This window comes from Nelumbo lutea, chromosome 4 (assembly GCF_056320005.1).
Source record: "Nelumbo lutea isolate HS-2025 chromosome 4, American lotus-T2T, whole genome shotgun sequence".
Classification (NCBI taxonomy): domain Eukaryota; kingdom Viridiplantae; phylum Streptophyta; class Magnoliopsida; order Proteales; family Nelumbonaceae; genus Nelumbo; species Nelumbo lutea.
Window position 1 is genome coordinate 60,512,857 of NC_142687.1, and position 17,818 is coordinate 60,530,674.

Below are 17,818 nucleotides of genomic sequence, written 5' to 3' on the forward strand. Positions count from 1 at the left end.
AAACAACACCCTACCCTTCCAAGGTTGGTTGCGATAAACCAAGCGCCTACTGCACAGCTCACAAAGAGCCTCACCCCTTTAAGGTATAACAGCACACAAAGAAGCTAACAAATCATTTAGTGTTCCTCTACCCATAAAAGGCACAAATCCATTTCTAAACATCAGAGCGCATTCTACATTTCAACTCTTCCACGAGGTGTTCTTTCGCATCTGATAACGTTTCAATACAAGCACAACCTCTTATCTACTCCTCCCGATCATGCCTCAATCTGCATCTCTTAGCTTCTCTAAGTGATTTGTGATAAAGCGACATAATGTTTACATTTGATTACGATAAAACCCAACAGGGAACTAGTTAACTCACATCTATCGCTACAGTCGTATTGCGCGATAAGCACACACACATGAGTAGCATACCGCAATTAAGTTCTCTACATATTCAAATCCCAGGTCATCACTCACAGAGACCAGCCAGAGGACTCATTCATAACAAACGCTACTAGCGCATTGGTAATCGCATTCAACCACCATAGCACACTGCAATAAATCCTACCACACAAATACTATAAAGAAGCACCGAGTGCGATTGATAATTAGGAAAGACTGCAATCCAAAATTTATTTATTTATGTTATATATGACAGTACTAATACTGAACATCATTGAATTTTGCACTGTTTACCAAAAAAATGTTATACATGGGACAACCCCAGAATAATCCACTACAGCACAATACAACGAATGGTCATTTGGCCCATTCTTCCAGTATAGCAGATATGGTCTCCAACACCCCGCTAGTTTCCTCAAATTTCTTCAGGCTCTCTAACTCAGTCATGTAATCCTCGAGGATCTGCTCCTACCGTGCACATTCTTCTCTCAGACCCTTGAGCTTATCCGTGACTCTTGCAACACTTGCCTCAACTATTTTCCGGCTCCCACGGACATCCTTCATGGAACGGAACAGATCAATCTGAGGAATGCCCCGACTAGCCTTCCAAAAGGCATGCGCTAACACCACAACACGCTTCTTGATCTGGTCCAGGAAGAAACCCTTTGACAAAAAAGCTTGACATGCCTCCACCCAGCAGGCGAATTTAGTCCATGATCAATCCTCTGACGGGTGGATCATTACACGACTCATTAGCATAGCAGTGGTGTTTAGGGCAGAACCTACAATCTCTAGATGCAGCTTTCCTTTGGGTAACCACTTCGTACGAATCGCAGTCAACGTGAATGGCAAAACTGCACTAGAAATGTTGTACTGCACGCCTTTGCCCTGAACCAGTACCGAATCCACTACTGGAAAGTGCAACAATAGGATATTGTGATTGTTACAGTACTCCAACAGCTCCTTCCGAATCTGAAGCAGCTCCTTCTCATAGGACAACTCCTCGGGAGGGAAGATAATGCTGGGCTCCGTCTCTTCACTCCCTGAGTGATGCACCACCTCAACCAAGACCTCAGGCCCCACAAAGTCGTCTACCCCAGGCTACGTAGAAGCATCCCCGGCGACGCCACCCGCTGCAACAGGGGACTAAGGCTCAACAGGAACCGCACGCTCCACACCTTTGGTGGCTTCGACATCACTAGTAGCCACACTAGAGAACTCCACACAATCGGTTGTCATTCCCGTGTCTGCAGCCCGCTAACTTGTCTGATCTACAGAAATAGTGCTATCACCCGCAGCACCCTCAGCAACCATAGAATCGATGTTGGTGGCTCCATCACCCTCAACTCCTCGGCCAAGCGCTGTCGAATACGCAAAGAATAGAGCCTATGATAAAGTCAGATACAGACAGTCAGTTAAATGAGACAAGTTATGCACCAAAAATTTAACGAACAATGAAAAACAACCGTAACTTACCTCTTGACCCACTTCATCAACCTCCAAGACACCCTCGCCGGATTAAGCTTCAACATGATCAACCCGCTTCAGAACAAAGGGTTGTTTAACGGTTAGCTCTCATGATATATACTGACCATAACAAAGTCAAATTTAACATATGTGCTTAAGCACTCACCAAACCCACCTCGACAGAGCAGGTGACCGAGGTCTCTACCGTCTGCTCTAGAGGATCCACCTGAACCTCCATGTCCACGCGAGTGCCATCACTCTCCGCAGACTGCAAAAACGAAAAGGCAAACAACATTCGCACAGTTTTTTTTTTATCAGCACAACATCGAAAGCAAAAGTAGAGCACAAATTAAGAGAAACTCATTGAAGCATCACCCCCGGGACCTCGCTTCGGGCGAGGGGGCACCTTCCTCTTCATCTGCCCACTAGAAAAGCGAACAATAGTCCCTTCTAAAGAGGGCACCACAATCGGCAAATCCAACGGTTTCATGCTTGCCTCAGACTCCACTACAAGAGATGCTAATGGAGACTCCCGCCGACCCCTGATGATGCACGCCCGAACGCGCGATGGGGCAACATTTGACCCACCCAATTGTTGTGCCAATGGAGGTTGAAGGCAACGTGGCACCCTCGCAGACCTCAGCCTCTTCGCAATAGGAGGGCTGCTGCTCTCACCCTCCTCACGCACCGATGGTCTCCTTTTACGCCCATCCCCCACCTTCTCAGGAGACCATGATAAAACAACAGGGGGAGCGTCCCTTCAATTCGTAGCGTGGCCCTCCAGAGGGGACAAAGAGTGGCAAAGCTGCGGGTTCTCCCTGACCAGCTCCTGGGAACCACTGAAAAATGCACAGAGGTAAAAAAAATTGAAGGGCATTACAACCCTGCACCCTTGACAACCCAGCAACCAATAGACGCAAACACCCAGGAAACGCACGACCATGGCAATGGACCTAGAAGACGTCCTCTCCCAAAGACCACAGGAACTGGCCACCCAGGTCATCATAGCCAAACTAGCACATTACCCAGTCTGGACGGTAGACAACCAGTTGCGCTTCACCCGTACGATCAAGACAGGCCACTACCCCAGACCACGTGACCAGTCGCACGACCCCCGCAACTGGATCATCAATGTCTACTATGCACTCCTGATCACCGTCACTCGGAACAGTTATGCCAATGCAGATTGAAATCACATTGCGAACAGGACGAGCATACGGTCTCAATACGACGCCGTCGTGGGTAGCCAACCTCAGGTTCATATCGGCCATCTTAAAATTCTTATGATGAGTAGGGTTTTCAGCTTCCTTGTTCAATTTATCAAATGTTAAAATCAGCATAAGGTTACAGAACCAATCATAGTTTGGGCGTTTAAGCTTATTATCGCCCAACAATTTGGCAAATTGTCCATTTGCCACTTCTGATAAAGGGCAAAGCAAATTATTAGTCAACAATCTGATTTGATTCATGTTATCTATATAGGAATGGCTTTTAATCTATGTTCCGTTTCCATTTATTCATCTCTGAGATTTCCCTCCCATCTCAGTGACGGAGACTGCGGTTATGTCTCTGGAAATATGGAAAATCACATACAATGCATGGAGCCAACTATTTCAGCTGCATAACCCCACTACCTTCTGTGAATGATCACATCCACTCATCTTATGAGCTTTCCCTTTGGCCTCTGTCAGACAAGGTTCATTGCCATTTTAGGTTAAACATTTCTATCCAGTAAGTGCTTATCCATCATATTTGTAAACGCTAAGGTACCGTGAGAGAGTCTTCCATTTTAGGATAGGCCCCTCCCACATCAGTCTATGACGCCCCTATTATCTTATGAAACAATCTAACAGACTCACCAGCAAATGGATAGTCCAATTTTGTGGTGCATCTCCTTGTTACTGATAAGCCTATTTTCATACTAATAATGGAAGTCCTCCATAGAGTTCATCATATGAATCGCCCTATCACATTGGCGTATCCGGAAGCATGTCATTAACCACTTCGAAACATTAGTATTTAAAAAAAAATGATTCTCAAACAATTGCAAATGCAATAAATGATGAGAATGGGTCGTATCCACAGGGAAGCGAGGGAAATCGTTATTTATTTAAATCTGGGAAAGAGAACACAATTGAGAAAAGTGTAGAATTATAAAAATAAATTAATTAAACTGAGGAAAATAAAGTCAAACATTGCTAAAAATTAAAAGTGTAGAAAAATAAATAAATAAATAAAAGAAACTAATTAAAATGTTTATAATCCGATCAGAGGTAGCAGTCTCTAGATCTCTCCTTTGACCCTCGAACTTCTCGAGCTAGGCCTTCCGTCTTACCTGGCCGAATTCTAGATCTGCAGAAAAGAAAACAAAATTTAAATAGAATGAAAGTAAATTGCAGAAAAGAAAAATGGAACTAAAAATAAAAGAACAAAAATTAAATCTAAGACTAATGGTTGGGATCAAAATCCAGAGGTGGTAGTAGTGGTGTTGGTGAACTGCAAGTAGGAACCTCTCCTCTTGCCAGGGCGTCCTCCTCTTCCTCTACCCTGGAACTTCTCAAGATCAGCCTTTTGTCTGACCTGGGGACAGAGTCCAGAGGTGGAGGGTAGAGATTAAACACCTAGGGTGGCTAGGGTTTGCTAAGGATGAAAAGAATGGGTAAAAAGGTGCCCTAGGGTTTGCTAAGGAGAGGGGAGCATGCTAATATAGTAGGAGAGGCGACATTCTAGGTTTAGCAGCTAGGTTTTTGGAAAGATATGGGTGCCCTAGGGTTTCTAACGGAGGGTTAGGATGATTCTGGGGTGATTCTAGGGCTGAAAAGAAAATGAGAGGATGCCTAATATTATGTAGGGCTGAGATTTGGGTGCCTAGAAATGAATGGAGGAGATTAAGGCTCCTAGGGTTGAAAGGTGGAGATTAAAAGAGGTGGGTGGTGCCCTAGAGTTGATGGCTGAGATAGAAGATGGAATGGAGGGCTGAGATCAAGTGGTTAGGGGCTGAATGGTGAGGATTAGCAGTTAGGTGGCACCCTAAGGTTTAAAAGCTACAAAAAGAGTGTCCTAGAATGAGTGATTGAGATTAAAAGAGATGGAGGGTGGAGATTAAACACCTAAGGGCGGCTAGGGATCGCTAAGGATGAAAAGAATGCGTTAAAAGGTGAAGGGAAGGGAGATCCATCATATGGATAGCCGAACCCTATAGGAAGGTTGGACGAAATTTCAAAAATTTCTTTATTTCCATTCGTGAATCCTATTCCCAATTTAGAAAACTACATTTTCAAGGTTCGTTCATGTAACCAAATCAAACCAAATCTGAAACCAAATTAAGGGAGGGATATACCTGATAAGGAATCCAAGCAAGAATGCTCCTCCCAACGTAGGTGTTCACGCCCAAAGAGAGTACCAAATCCTCCCTCCACTAAAGATGACACAGCTTAGGGTGAGGCAGGATCACCAGTTAGTTCTTCACCAAGGTGATTCTTCAGGAAGAATCAAATAGCACAGTGAGCATAACTTCTAGATTATTTCTTCTGGCAAGAAATAATATCAAGATCCAATTTTGATCAAATCCAAGAACTGGAGATCGAACAGGGTGGGGCGGCAAGGGCAGGAAGAAATAGAGCAGAAGGCAAGAGTAGTCTAACTGTGCTGTCTTCCCTCTGTATTCAGTGAATGTGTCTTTCGAGGTTTGCCCTGCTCTCTTATTTACAACCTTATGAAGGGATTAGAGGTCCATCGTATGGATGCCCAAAAACCGAACCATAAACTGGGAATCGAATCCCCTATTTAGAAAATCTTATTTTCAATGATCAATCTTGAACCATAAACTGAACCAGATCTGAACCAAAAGGAGTAGGAGGGAGGTATACCTGATACAGAGAAATATTATCTCTCAATGAATGTGTTCACGCCCAAGGAATGATCCAAAAACTGCTTTCACTGAAAATGGCGCAGTGTAGAATGGAGCAGAATCAGCAGTGTTCTTCTCCAAGAACTCTGTCCTTCGCAAGAAACAGTAGGATGGCACGTGAGCACAGGTTCCTATCAATTCTTTCTCAAAAAACTGATGACAAGATCGAATCTTGCTTTCATCCACAGAGTCGGAGATCGAACTGGATGTCTGGCAGCTGCAGGAACGAGGCGGCAAGAAAGATTTTCATAGGGATTGCAGAAATCTTTCTTCTAGGATTTTTTAGCTCTGAAGAGAATGTGAGTATCTGTCTCTCTAAAGGCTGCAGCCCCCTCCTTCCATCAGTGAGAATGCATCCCCGATCATTACCTTTGTCCGACAAAGGGGCTGATCCTGTCACTATGATTACCCACTCAAATGAATTCTCAGACTGTCCCAATATACCCAGGTTTTGACCCCCGCTAAGGATCTCACTGATTGGTACATCAAAAATAGCCCAATCCCACACCTAGTGTAGTATCATAATCGAGTCTAGGGGTCGGGTGTAACTTTCCAGTTTTGCCCATTAATCTCCAAGGTCTAGGGCAATACTAGAAATCTGGTCCAGTTCAAAGATTCAATTAATCCTACACTGTATGTGCCTAGGGTCTCACCCTGGCAGTTGAGACAGGCCACCCCAACCGACTTGGTGGCACAATAGTGTCAGCCTTACCAGGATAGGTCACCCTAGACCGACCCACTGGCTGTGAACATTCTAAACTAACACGAGTCTCATTAAGTGTTCAGTTTAAGGGTATTACACAGAAACAAACCAAGGAAACATGAATCAAATATGCACTTTTATTCATTTACAATGAACTCATAAAATACATCATTTTGATTGAAGCTAAGGGCATACAAAACTATCCAACAACTCCCACTTGCACTTAAGTCCAATCAGGTACAAGACGGAGTCCCATGCTTTCCACGTGTTTCTCAAACACTTTCTGTGATAGTGGCTTCGTCAATGGGTCTGCTACATTTTCCGCTGACGCTACCTTATGAATCAGGACATCCTTTCTACCAACAATCTCCTGCAGTACGTGGTACTTCCTCTCGATGTGCTTCGATTTCGAGTAGGCTCGTGGCTCCTTAGCCTGAGCAATGGCTCCATTGTTGTCACACAACAATGGGATGGGTGATGTGCTGGACGGAACTACTCCCAACTCGTGAACGAACTTCTTCATCCACACGGCTTCTTTGGCAGCCTCACTTGCGGCAATGTACTTGACCTCGGTCGTGGAGTCTGCAGTGGACCCCTGTTTGCTATTTTTCCAGCAAACAGCACACGATCCTATCATGAAAACATATCCAGATGTAGACTTTCTATCATCTGGATCCGACTGGAAATCGGCATCTGTATACCCTTGGATCTGTAGTGAGCTACCATCGAATACTAGACAAAACTCTTTTATCCTTCGAAGGTATTTAAGGATTCAGACTCGTATCTCATTAGGTAAACATAACCATATCATGAAAAATCATCGGTGAAGGTGATGAAATACATGTGTTGATTCCATGTCCTAACACTCAGGGGGCCACACACATCACTATGTATCAGGCCAAGTGTGCCTGTACATCTTTCATGCTTACCATTATATGGTTGTTTCGTCATCTTACCTTGCAGGCAAGGCTCACAAGTGGAATGATCTTCTACAGTTAGAAAATCCATAGGACCATCCTTTACCAACCTTGTGATTCGGTCAACACCGATGTGGCCAAGTCGGTAATGCCACAGGCACGTGGGATTAACTGTATCACGGGCTCTCTTCTTGGGGATTTCAGCCGACGTAATTTTGGTTATGTTAGTTTCTAGAGAATGATGTAGAACATAGAGAATGTTCTTCAGTTCCTCATATGCGATGAATCTGTTATTTCCTTTAATAGTAATCGTATTACTAAAGAAGACAGAATAACCATTTGCACAAAGTTTTGAGACAGAAATCAATTTTCTTCTTAAATTTTGTACAGAAAGGCAATCTTTCAGTACAATAGTTCCTTCTCTAAAAAGTAACTCCACGGTTCCTATGGTCGTGGTTGCAACAGTTGCAGTAGTCCCCAAGTAGAGTGTGACTTCTCCTTCACTCAGCCTTCTGCTTACCTTGAACCCTGTAGTGAGTTACACGCATGAGTTGAAGCCCCGGAGTCAATACTCCAGGATGTAGAATTTAACAATAAGTTGGTTTCTATAACACAAGTTTCGAGATTACCTTCCTTGGATTCCAGGTAGGCAGAACAGTTCCTTTTCAAGTGGTTGGTCTTCTTGCAGAAGTGACAGGCATCCGATGCCTTGTTCTTCCTCTACTTCTTGGGTTTGGCAGCCATCTTCTAGCGCTTTCTCTTTGCCTTCCTTTTCTTGTCGGATTTGCCAGTTTCAACAAGCATGGCAATGGGCCCATCCTTTTTAATCAATTCTTCGGCCCTCTGTAACATATTGCTGAGTTCCTACAAGCTGGCGTTCAGCTTGTTCATGTTGTCGTTCATGATGAATGGATTAAAGGATGGAGGCAGAGAGTTGAGAATACCATCGATCTGTGTTACCAGATCCAGCCCAGATCCAAGAGCCTCTAGTTCGTTGATATAACCCATCATCTGGAGACAATGGTCGTGAACTTGTTAGCCCTTGGGCATCTGCACGGTCATGAACTATTTCAAGACCTTCTGCCGAGTAGAACGGTTCTGCTCTTCGTACATTGTCTTAAGACTACCCAATACGTCCTTGGCAAGTTCGATCTGATCGAACTGCCTCTGTATTGGGTTGTCCAAGGAGGCAATGATATAGCAGCAGGCAAGGGAGTTTTTCTCCTCCCATTCTTGGTATTCTCTTCTCCAAACCTCAGAAGCCCTATCTCCTGGACGATCCGGGGCAGGATTCTTGGCTACCTTATCCAACTTTTCAGAGTTTAGACCAACATAAGGTTCTTGTACCAGTCGGCATAGTTTTGGCCCTTCAGCTTGTTGTCATCAAGCAGCTTTGCAAATTGTCCGTTTGCCATTTTCTGATAAAAGAGCAAACATCAGTCCACAACCTAATTTGATTCATGTTCATTACATAGATATGGATTTTAATCTACATTCCATTTCCATTTATTCATCTTTGAGATTTCCCTCATTTCTCAGTGACGGAGACCATGGGTTGCCTCTAGAAATGTGGGGAATCACATAGGGTGCATGGAGCCAACTGTTTCAGCTGCGAAACCCCACCACCTTTCTATGAAGGATCATATCCACTCATCATATGAGTTTTCCCTTTGGCCTTTGTCGGACAAGGTTCAGAGCTGTTTTCAAGTAAACATTTCTGTTCAGTGAGTGCTTACCCATCATGTTCGTGAATGCCAAGGTACCGTGAGAGAGTTCCCATTTTCTGGTGAAGCCTCTCCCACATTGGTCTATGATGCCTCTATCATCTTATGAAACATTCAGACAAGCCCAACAACAAATGGATAGCCCATTTTCTGGTTCGTTTCCTCATTACTGAAGGACCCATCCTCATGCTAATGATGGAAGGCCTTTAGAGAGTTCATCATATGAATCTCCCTATCACATGCACTCATATTAACTGGAGGGAACAATCAATTACGCCCTTGTTTGATCTAGGTCATACCCAAGTGGCTCCCACTGACTTTCATAAAGTCAGATTTCGGTGGGCCCAAATCGGCTAGGGTCCCACACGTAACCTCTCCATGAGGTGTGGGGCCCATGACTGAGGGAGGTCATCCAATGACCAAAAGGAACACCATGGCAATGATGTGCATTCAGCCATGGTGTGCGCAAGAGCCACTGTCGATTGAGCATGGGCCAAGCACTTATGGCCCATGTACGTAGCACATCACACATCCATACATCACATGCAAGGATAAATTGATCCAATCAATTAAATATCTATAAAGCCCATTTGAAACCCATTTTAAATCCACAATATTAACCATTAATATTATCCAGGTATATGGGCCGAATTAGGATTAATGGGTTCGGCCCATATAGCTTTATCCGCAGAGTGAGCTTTTAGCAGTTTTAACCATTTAAAGCTGGGCCTTTACAGGTTGGATGCAAAGTGCAGTGCTGTACTCTCTACTCACATGGATCCCGGGAATTAAAAACTTTTGCAAACATTTTGAAACATAATATATATATATATATATATATATATATATATATATATATATATATATATATATATATATATATATATATATATATATATATATATGTATGTATGTATGTATGTATATCTTTATATAAATATATTTTGAGAAACAAATTTCAATGGGTGAAATCAACTACCGGCAGTTTAGGTTCCCATCAAAGAGAGGTGCATCCCCAATTATTCACTTTGTCCGACAAAGGGGCTAATCCTATCACTACGATCACCCAATCAGATGAATTCTCAGATTGTCCCAACATACCCAGATTTTGACCCCCTCTAAGGATGTTACTAATTGGCATATCTAAGATAGCCCATCACTATGGGTTCTTAATGGACCCAACATTTACACAAAACGGTTCTTGGGTCCAGCCATCTTATGAAGGCCCATGGACTGTGGGCAGATACAAAATTAGCCCATCAGGTATAATCCTCAATAGTCTTACACTTAACCTCTCATCCCATAATGATCAAACACTGTCCGACAAGAGAGGACCTCTCCCTCAGCTGCAAGGTGTAGTGCTGCACTCTGTACTTACAAGGATGTCGGGAATTAAAATCTTTTGCAAACATTTTGAAACCATAATATATATGTATATCTTTATATAAATATATTTTGCAAAACAAATTTCAACGGTTGAAATCAACTGCCGGCAGTTTAGGTTCCCATCAGAGAGAGTGCATCCCCGATCATTCACTTTGTCCGACAAAAGGGCTGAATCCATCACTAAGATCACCCACTCAGATGAATTCTTGGATTGTCCCAACATACCTAGGTTTTGACCCCCTCTAAGGATCTCACTGATTGGCATATCAACGACAGCCCAATCTGACACCTAATGCAGTATCATAATCGAGTCTAGGGGTCAGGTGTAACAATCCAGTTTTTCCCATCTATCTCCAAGGTCCAGGGCGATACTGGAATTTTGGTCTGGTTTAGGGTTTCAAGAAAACCCACACTACATGTACCTCAGGTCTCACCCTGGCAGCTGAGACAGGCCACCCCAACCAACTTGGCGGTACATCAGGGTCAACCTTCGCAAGATAAATCTCCCCAAATCGACCCAATGGCTTTAAGGATTCTAAACTAACATGAGTCTCATATCTGCCCAGTTTAAGGGTATTACACAGCAACACACCATAATAACATGAATAAAATATGTACTTTATTCATTTACAATAAATGTCATATTGTACATCATGCTGATTGGAGCTAAGGGCATACACTGTCTAACAAAAGGTGCCCTAGGGTTTGCTAAGGAGAGGGGAGCATGCTAATATAGTAAGAGGGGTGTCATTCTAGGTTTAGCAGATAGGAGGCGCCCTCTCTCAACTGGACTTCAAACCAGCTTCCCAAAAGCTGCATTTCCGCCATGAAAACTTCCCAGTTTTGCATAGAAGGTAGATCATTCAATGATCTTAAGGACACCATGGCAATGATGTGCATTCGGCCATGGTGTGTGAAAGAGCCACTATTTAATTGACATGAGTCAAGTACTTATGGCCCATGTATGTAGCACATCACACATCATACATCACATGCATGAAACAGTCACATAATTTATCCAATCAATTAAATATTTTATAAAACCTTAAATTATTTAGGTTAAATCAATATCAGCCCATTAAAGCCAATAACGTTATCTAGGTATATGGTCTGAACTGCAAAAAGTCGTTTGGCCCACATAGCATTTATGCTTAATTAGGGCTGATGTAGTTTTAACTTTAAAAAATTTGGGTTTTACAGGGTCGGCTCAATTGCATCTTCCAATGGGCCATCCAACCCTTGGCCCAAATCAGGATTTGGGGCTGAGAATAGACCCTTATTGAACCACAGGTTCGGTGCAACCAGTTTGCACCAGTCTTGGGTTAAACCGGCCTAGGGTTTGTGTCCATTGCAAGATTCAATTAAAGATTGTGATATGAAATTAATTACAACCGATTAAAAATAGTCAAGAATTAGTAAGAATATATATCAGAGGGTTGTGCGTGTGATTTCTGATGAGTAGAATTTATCATATTTTTATCCCCAATTATTCTGTCTTTTATACTAAATTAGCATCTAATTGGACTCATATTTCTTGTATTTTGATACAGGGTATGAAAGAAGGCATCAAGAGCAAAGAAAGACAAATCGGATGATTTTTCACAGTTTCAACATCGTTCAGTGATCTGGGCCTAACTCACGTCTCCGAACTCCGAATGGGCTGATTCAAAATCCACTAGAAAGATAAGAGAAAAATCCACAACTTTCATGTTTTGGTCTTTCAAAGATTCGTCCTGCATTAAAGTCAATTCCGGACCCAAAGGTGCAGAAAATTCATATGAAGGCCCAATCCGCAGCTGAAGCCCAACTCGCAGAAAAGCCTGACTGAAGCCCAATTCGCAGAGGATGTCTATTACGAATCCAAGAACAAGAAACTAAGAATAATCCTTCTAGATCCAAATTCTTGATGTAATCTTAGAGTAAAAAAGGGATTGAGTTCAAGAGATAAAGATATAAGATTTGAATTAGGATAGGACTTTCTATTTCTTGTAAAGATCAACTTCAAGAGAAATTAGGAGACTGCCCCCTCCCCTTTAATTTATATAAAGGAGGAGGCGGACCAGCTTTGGACATCACTGGATCACTGAATCATTCAATCATTCAACTTCTGATTTGAATCAAGAAGCAATGAGCAATCAGTCAAGAAGGGTTCAAGAAAGGTTCAAGAATTCAAGAAACTTCAAGAAGAGGAGATCTCAGCACCATGGGCAAATTCAAGAGTTCTTTCTTCCCCTTTGTTTGTTTTAATTCTTCCATCATGAACTGATTTATTTCTTGCTAGGGCTATGGAAAGTCTAACCATGTTGATGAATATATTTGTATTTTCTTGATTTATCCAAGATTGTGATTTCCATGTAGTCTATGAATTATTGTGTTTAATGCAATTAAGAGCTTGGCCACACCTCTTAATTGATTTGAGTTATGTGAATGAATTGAGCAAAGAATTCACATAATTGACAGAATAATTCATAGTGTGAATTGAATGGTATATAGAGATATATATACATGATTCATCTGAATTTAATGGTTTTCTTGGACTTAATGCACTTCCATCTTGAGAGCTCTACTCGAGAAATCGAAGGGTTACCTGATGGCCATAGGTTTAGTACATCTCAAGAGAGAATATTAAATAAATTTGTGAAAATCTCAGCTTATGGGAAAACAATTAGTCTTGGATAATTGGACTCATCAATATTCATTGCATTGGTTAGGTGGACCAAAAGTCGTAGTGATTCCATCATTTGCATATTCGATTAGTGATCACCCTTTTTTTTACTTTTCTTTGTTCCAGTTTTTATTTTCAGTAGTTCTTGTTTCCTTAAATCTAAATTTCAACTATCCAAATAACTAGGGAAGACTGTGATTCTAATACTTATTTTGTTAAATCCCCGTGGAAACGATATTATTGTATTACTTGATAACTAGTGCACTTGCTAGAGTTATATATTTATAGCTATCAAGTTTTTGGTGCCATTGCCGGGGATTTAATCCTAAAATAATATTAGAATTTGTTAACCTTGATTAATTTGGACCTTTTATTTATTTTTTATTATTATTCTATTTTCCTTTTATTTCTTTCTATTTCTGTAATTATTTTTATTTTTATTTGTGTGTTCGAAAATTTTTGTTTCTTTTGTTGGTTCAGATTTACTAGTGCATGACACGCACTAGACAGGAAGGGTTAGATGAATTCGACCCAGAATTTGAAAGGACCCTTCACTTGTTGCAAAAAGCCAACAAAGGAAAATCAAGAGAAAATGTTGTTATTTGCGAACCAGCTATAGAGATTGAAGGAGAGATGGCAAAAGGAAATCGCACCCTCTTGGATTATGCTTGTCCAAACATTGATAGGGCGACATCCAGCATGTGCAAGCCTACCATCCATGCCAATAATTTTGAAATAAAACCTGCAATAATTCAAATGATCCAAACTAATATTCAGTTTAGTGGGTTACCAAGTGATGACCCTAATGCACACATCGTTAACTTCCTTGAAATATGTGAATCATTTAAACACAATGGAGTTAGTGATGATACGATTAGGCTAAAGATTGGCTCAACTCACTCCCTGCAGGAAGCATCACCACTTGGAATGATTTAACCCATAAATTTTTGGCTAAATATTTCTCACCCTCCAAAATAGCAAAATTAATTAATGATATTACTAATTTTGCTCAACTCGAGAGGGAGTCCCTGTATGAAGCATGGGAAAGATTTAAAGAGATGCTTATGTGGTGTCCTCACCATGGGATACCAATTTGGCGACAAACACAAACCTTTTATAATGGTATTACCCCCTCTAATCGGTTCATTATTGATGCAGCCGCAGGTGGTACAATCATGAGAAAAACTCCAGAGGAAGCATATAACTTAGTGGAGGAGATGGCATCAAACAGCTACCAGTGGAGCAATGATCGAACCAATTAGAGGGGAGTACACCACATTGATTCCTTTGCATCCTTATCTGTGCAAATAGCCAATTTAAATAAAAGACTGGATAATTTTAGTATTGCAGCCATTAATACAACACCTACCATCTCATGCGATTTATGTGGACAAATAGGATATGCCAATTCTGATTGTCAATTAAATAGTCCTTTTATTTCCCATGAGAATGTTAATTTTATCTCTCATGCTGGCAGGTCAAATTACAACCCTTATTCAAACACATACAATCCAGGGTGGAAGAGTCATCCCAACTTCTCTTGGAACAACAATCATCAAAAGGCACCCATGGGATTCCAACCACAATCGCCCCCACAAGAGAAAAAAAGCAATCTGGAGGAGATGATTTCTAAGTTCATCAACACTGCTGAAGCAAAATTCCAAAGCCATGAAACAGCAATTAAGAACTTAGAAGCTCAAATGGGGTAGGTTGTAAGCATGTTATCAGAAAGGAAAGAGGGAAAGCTACCCAGCAACACAGAAAGGAACCCCAGAGAGCAAGTAAACGCCATAACTTTAAGAAGTGGGAAAATAGTTGGCGAAATTCAAAGAAAGGACAAGGAAGCTGAAGTGGCCGATCTACAAAAGGAGAAAGAGGGAAGTACCCCTAAACTAAATTTACATGAAATTAAACTTCCTATTCCCTACCCAAGAAGAGTCTTGAAGGCTAAATTAGATAAACAATTTGAAAAATTTTTGGAAGTATTTAAAAAGATTCACATTAACCTTCCTCTTCTTGATGTGTTATCGCAGATGCACAAGTATGCCAAATTCCTGAAAGAGGTAATGTCCAACAAAAGAAAGTGGGAGGATGGTGAGATGGTAAAACTAAATGAAGAATGTTCAGCAATTCTTCAAAAGAAATTGCCCCCAAAGCTTAAGGATCCAGGGAGTTTTTCTGTACCTTGCACCATAGGGAATACTGAATTTGAAAAAGCTTTATGTGATTTAGGTACTAGTATAAATTTAATGCCTTATTCTATTTTTGAAAAACTTGGACTGCATGAACTAACATCTACAACTATTATCCTACAATTAACTGATAGAAGCATTAAATATCCTAGGGGAATAGTATAAGATGTTTTGGTCAAAGTGGGCAATTTTATTATTCCTGTCACTTTCATTGTGTTGGATATGGAGGAAGATAGGACAATGCCTCTGATTTTAGGGAAACATTTTCTTGCTACTATTGATGCTTTAATTGAAGTGTGAAAAGGTTTGCTTACCCTTAGAATCAATGGTGAAGAAGTAGTGTTCAATGTATTTAAAATTATGGAACATCCCAACACAATTGAACATGAAATTTATGCAATCAATAGCATTGATGTTGGTGCAATTAAAGTAGATACATCTAAATCAGAAGACATGCTGAAAATTGCACTTAACAATAGTCCTAATCAATTGCAACAAGCAGAGCAGAAGTTTGTACTGAAATCAGAATTGCAAAATTTGACTTCTGATCCACATTCTTTTGAAATTACAATTCATAATGCATCTTTACCTCCATCTCACACAAAACCCCTCACACAAAACCCCTCCCATTTATTGTGCAGGTCCCTATTCCAAGTTTAAACCCACCTATGAAGGATGAAAAGGGGAAGCATCGGAAGTAAAAAACCAAGTGGGGTGGACCCTTTAAAGGGGCTAAAGTATTCCCTCATGGAGCGATTGAAATACATAATGATGACGGGAGTACATTCAAGGTAAATGGACACCGGTTGAAACATTAGGCAGCCTCACTTACAACAATGTGCTTGGCTTGGGTCATGGACTATTTTTCTTAGAACACAGGACCCCATCATAAAGATGTGACCAGATGTAGACTTTCTACCATCTAGGTCTGACTAGTAGTCGGCATCGGTATACCCTAGGATCTATAGTGAACTACCATAGAATATCAGACAAAACTCTTTTGTCCTTTGAAAGTATTTCAATATGTTTTTCACAACTATCCAGTGCTCTTGTCCTGGGTTAGACTAGTATCTACTTACCACACTCACTGCTTGAGCAATATCAGGCTAAGTGCACAGTATGGCACGCATGATGCTCCATATGGCTGAAGCATAGGGAGTCTTTCTCATGCCTTCAATCTCCTTGGGAGTCTTGGGAGACATGCTCTTAGAGAGAATCACTCCATGCCTGAAAAGAATATTTCCTTTCTTGGAGTTCTCCATACTATATCTCTTGATAATCTTGTCAATGTAAGTAGATTGGAATAATCCTGTTATCCTCTTCGATCTATCTCTATAGAGTCAAAGTCTTAAGATGTAAGAGGCTTCTCCAAGATCTTTCATGGAGTATTGCTGTAAAAGCCATATTTCACTGTAGTTAACATTCCTACATCATTTCCAATGAGTAGAATATCATCTACATACAGAATGAAGAAAGTAACATTATCTCCCATAGTCTTCCTATAAACACAGGGCTCATCTGGATTCTGCTCAAAGTCAAACTGTTTGGTGGTAAAGTCAAACCAGATGTTCCAGCTCCTAGAATCTTACTTAAGTCCATATATGGATTGATTAAGTTTACACACCATGTGTTCCTGACCTACAGCAATGAACCCTTGTGGTTGATGTATGTAGATATCTTCAGTAAGATCTCCATTCAGAAACGTGGCTTTTACATCCATTTGACAAATCTCATAATCATGGTATGCTGCTACTAGTGGGTGTTGAATCCAACCAAAAATAAAAATCCTGCTCGAATTAAATATTTTTGTATATAGTGATGAGCAATGTCATCTCCTCAGGGATTGGGTTGATTTATTTCCAAGAAAATAAAGTAGAGGGTTGTTATAAAGATAAGGAAAATAAAATAAATAAAATAAAGGTTCATTTGATAGAAGGCAACATCCGGTTGAAGGGATAAGTTCAGCCTTGATTCTTACAATTGATCATCGAGGCAAGGAGGAGTTCAAATACTCATGAGTAAATTGGTTATAGCTAATAACAAGATCTAGTAGCCAATCTCTCTTTGTATTTTTGGCAACCAAAAAACTCTTTGATTGCTTCTCTTATTAATAGATAGCCCTAAACAAGCTCTTAGGGTTTAATCTATTAACAGCATTAAGAAATTGAGAGGCCCAATTCTGGTCAGCGAATACACAAGCTCAGTTCATCTAAACCAGAATATATATTTTCATAACATAAACCGAAAACTTGTCCATAATCGGTTTATGTTATTTTCCACAAAGATTAAATCTAACAAACATATACAAATTTGACAATCTAATTGGCAATAGGTTATTTTATCGATTGAACAATGGATCGTGTTGCTCAATCAATAAAATAATCTTAAATAGGAAATCACAATAAAACATATAAATACTCATAAACAATGAACTGAATTAAAATAAATTAGATCTCACAATTTTTCA

The 17,818-nt window shown here is 40.7% G+C and overlaps 1 long non-coding RNA gene and 1 other non-coding gene across 2 annotated transcripts; both read right to left on the reverse strand.

Annotated features, from left to right (window-relative positions):
• Positions 1 to 605: 605 nt before the first annotated feature.
• On the reverse strand, positions 606 to 2,406 carry LOC148860820 (uncharacterized). Its single transcript, XR_016112173.1, has 4 exons — positions 2,230 to 2,406; positions 2,021 to 2,122; positions 1,864 to 1,929; positions 606 to 1,773 (listed from the first exon to the last, which is right to left on the reverse strand). It is a non-coding gene; the product is annotated as an uncharacterized LOC148860820 (long non-coding RNA).
• An 11,733-nt stretch (positions 2,407 to 14,139) lies between these two features.
• On the reverse strand, positions 14,140 to 14,246 carry LOC148860821 (small nucleolar RNA R71). Its single transcript, XR_016095198.1, has one exon. It is a non-coding gene; the product is annotated as a small nucleolar RNA R71 (small nucleolar RNA).
• Between the last annotated feature and the right edge of the window lie 3,572 nt (positions 14,247 to 17,818).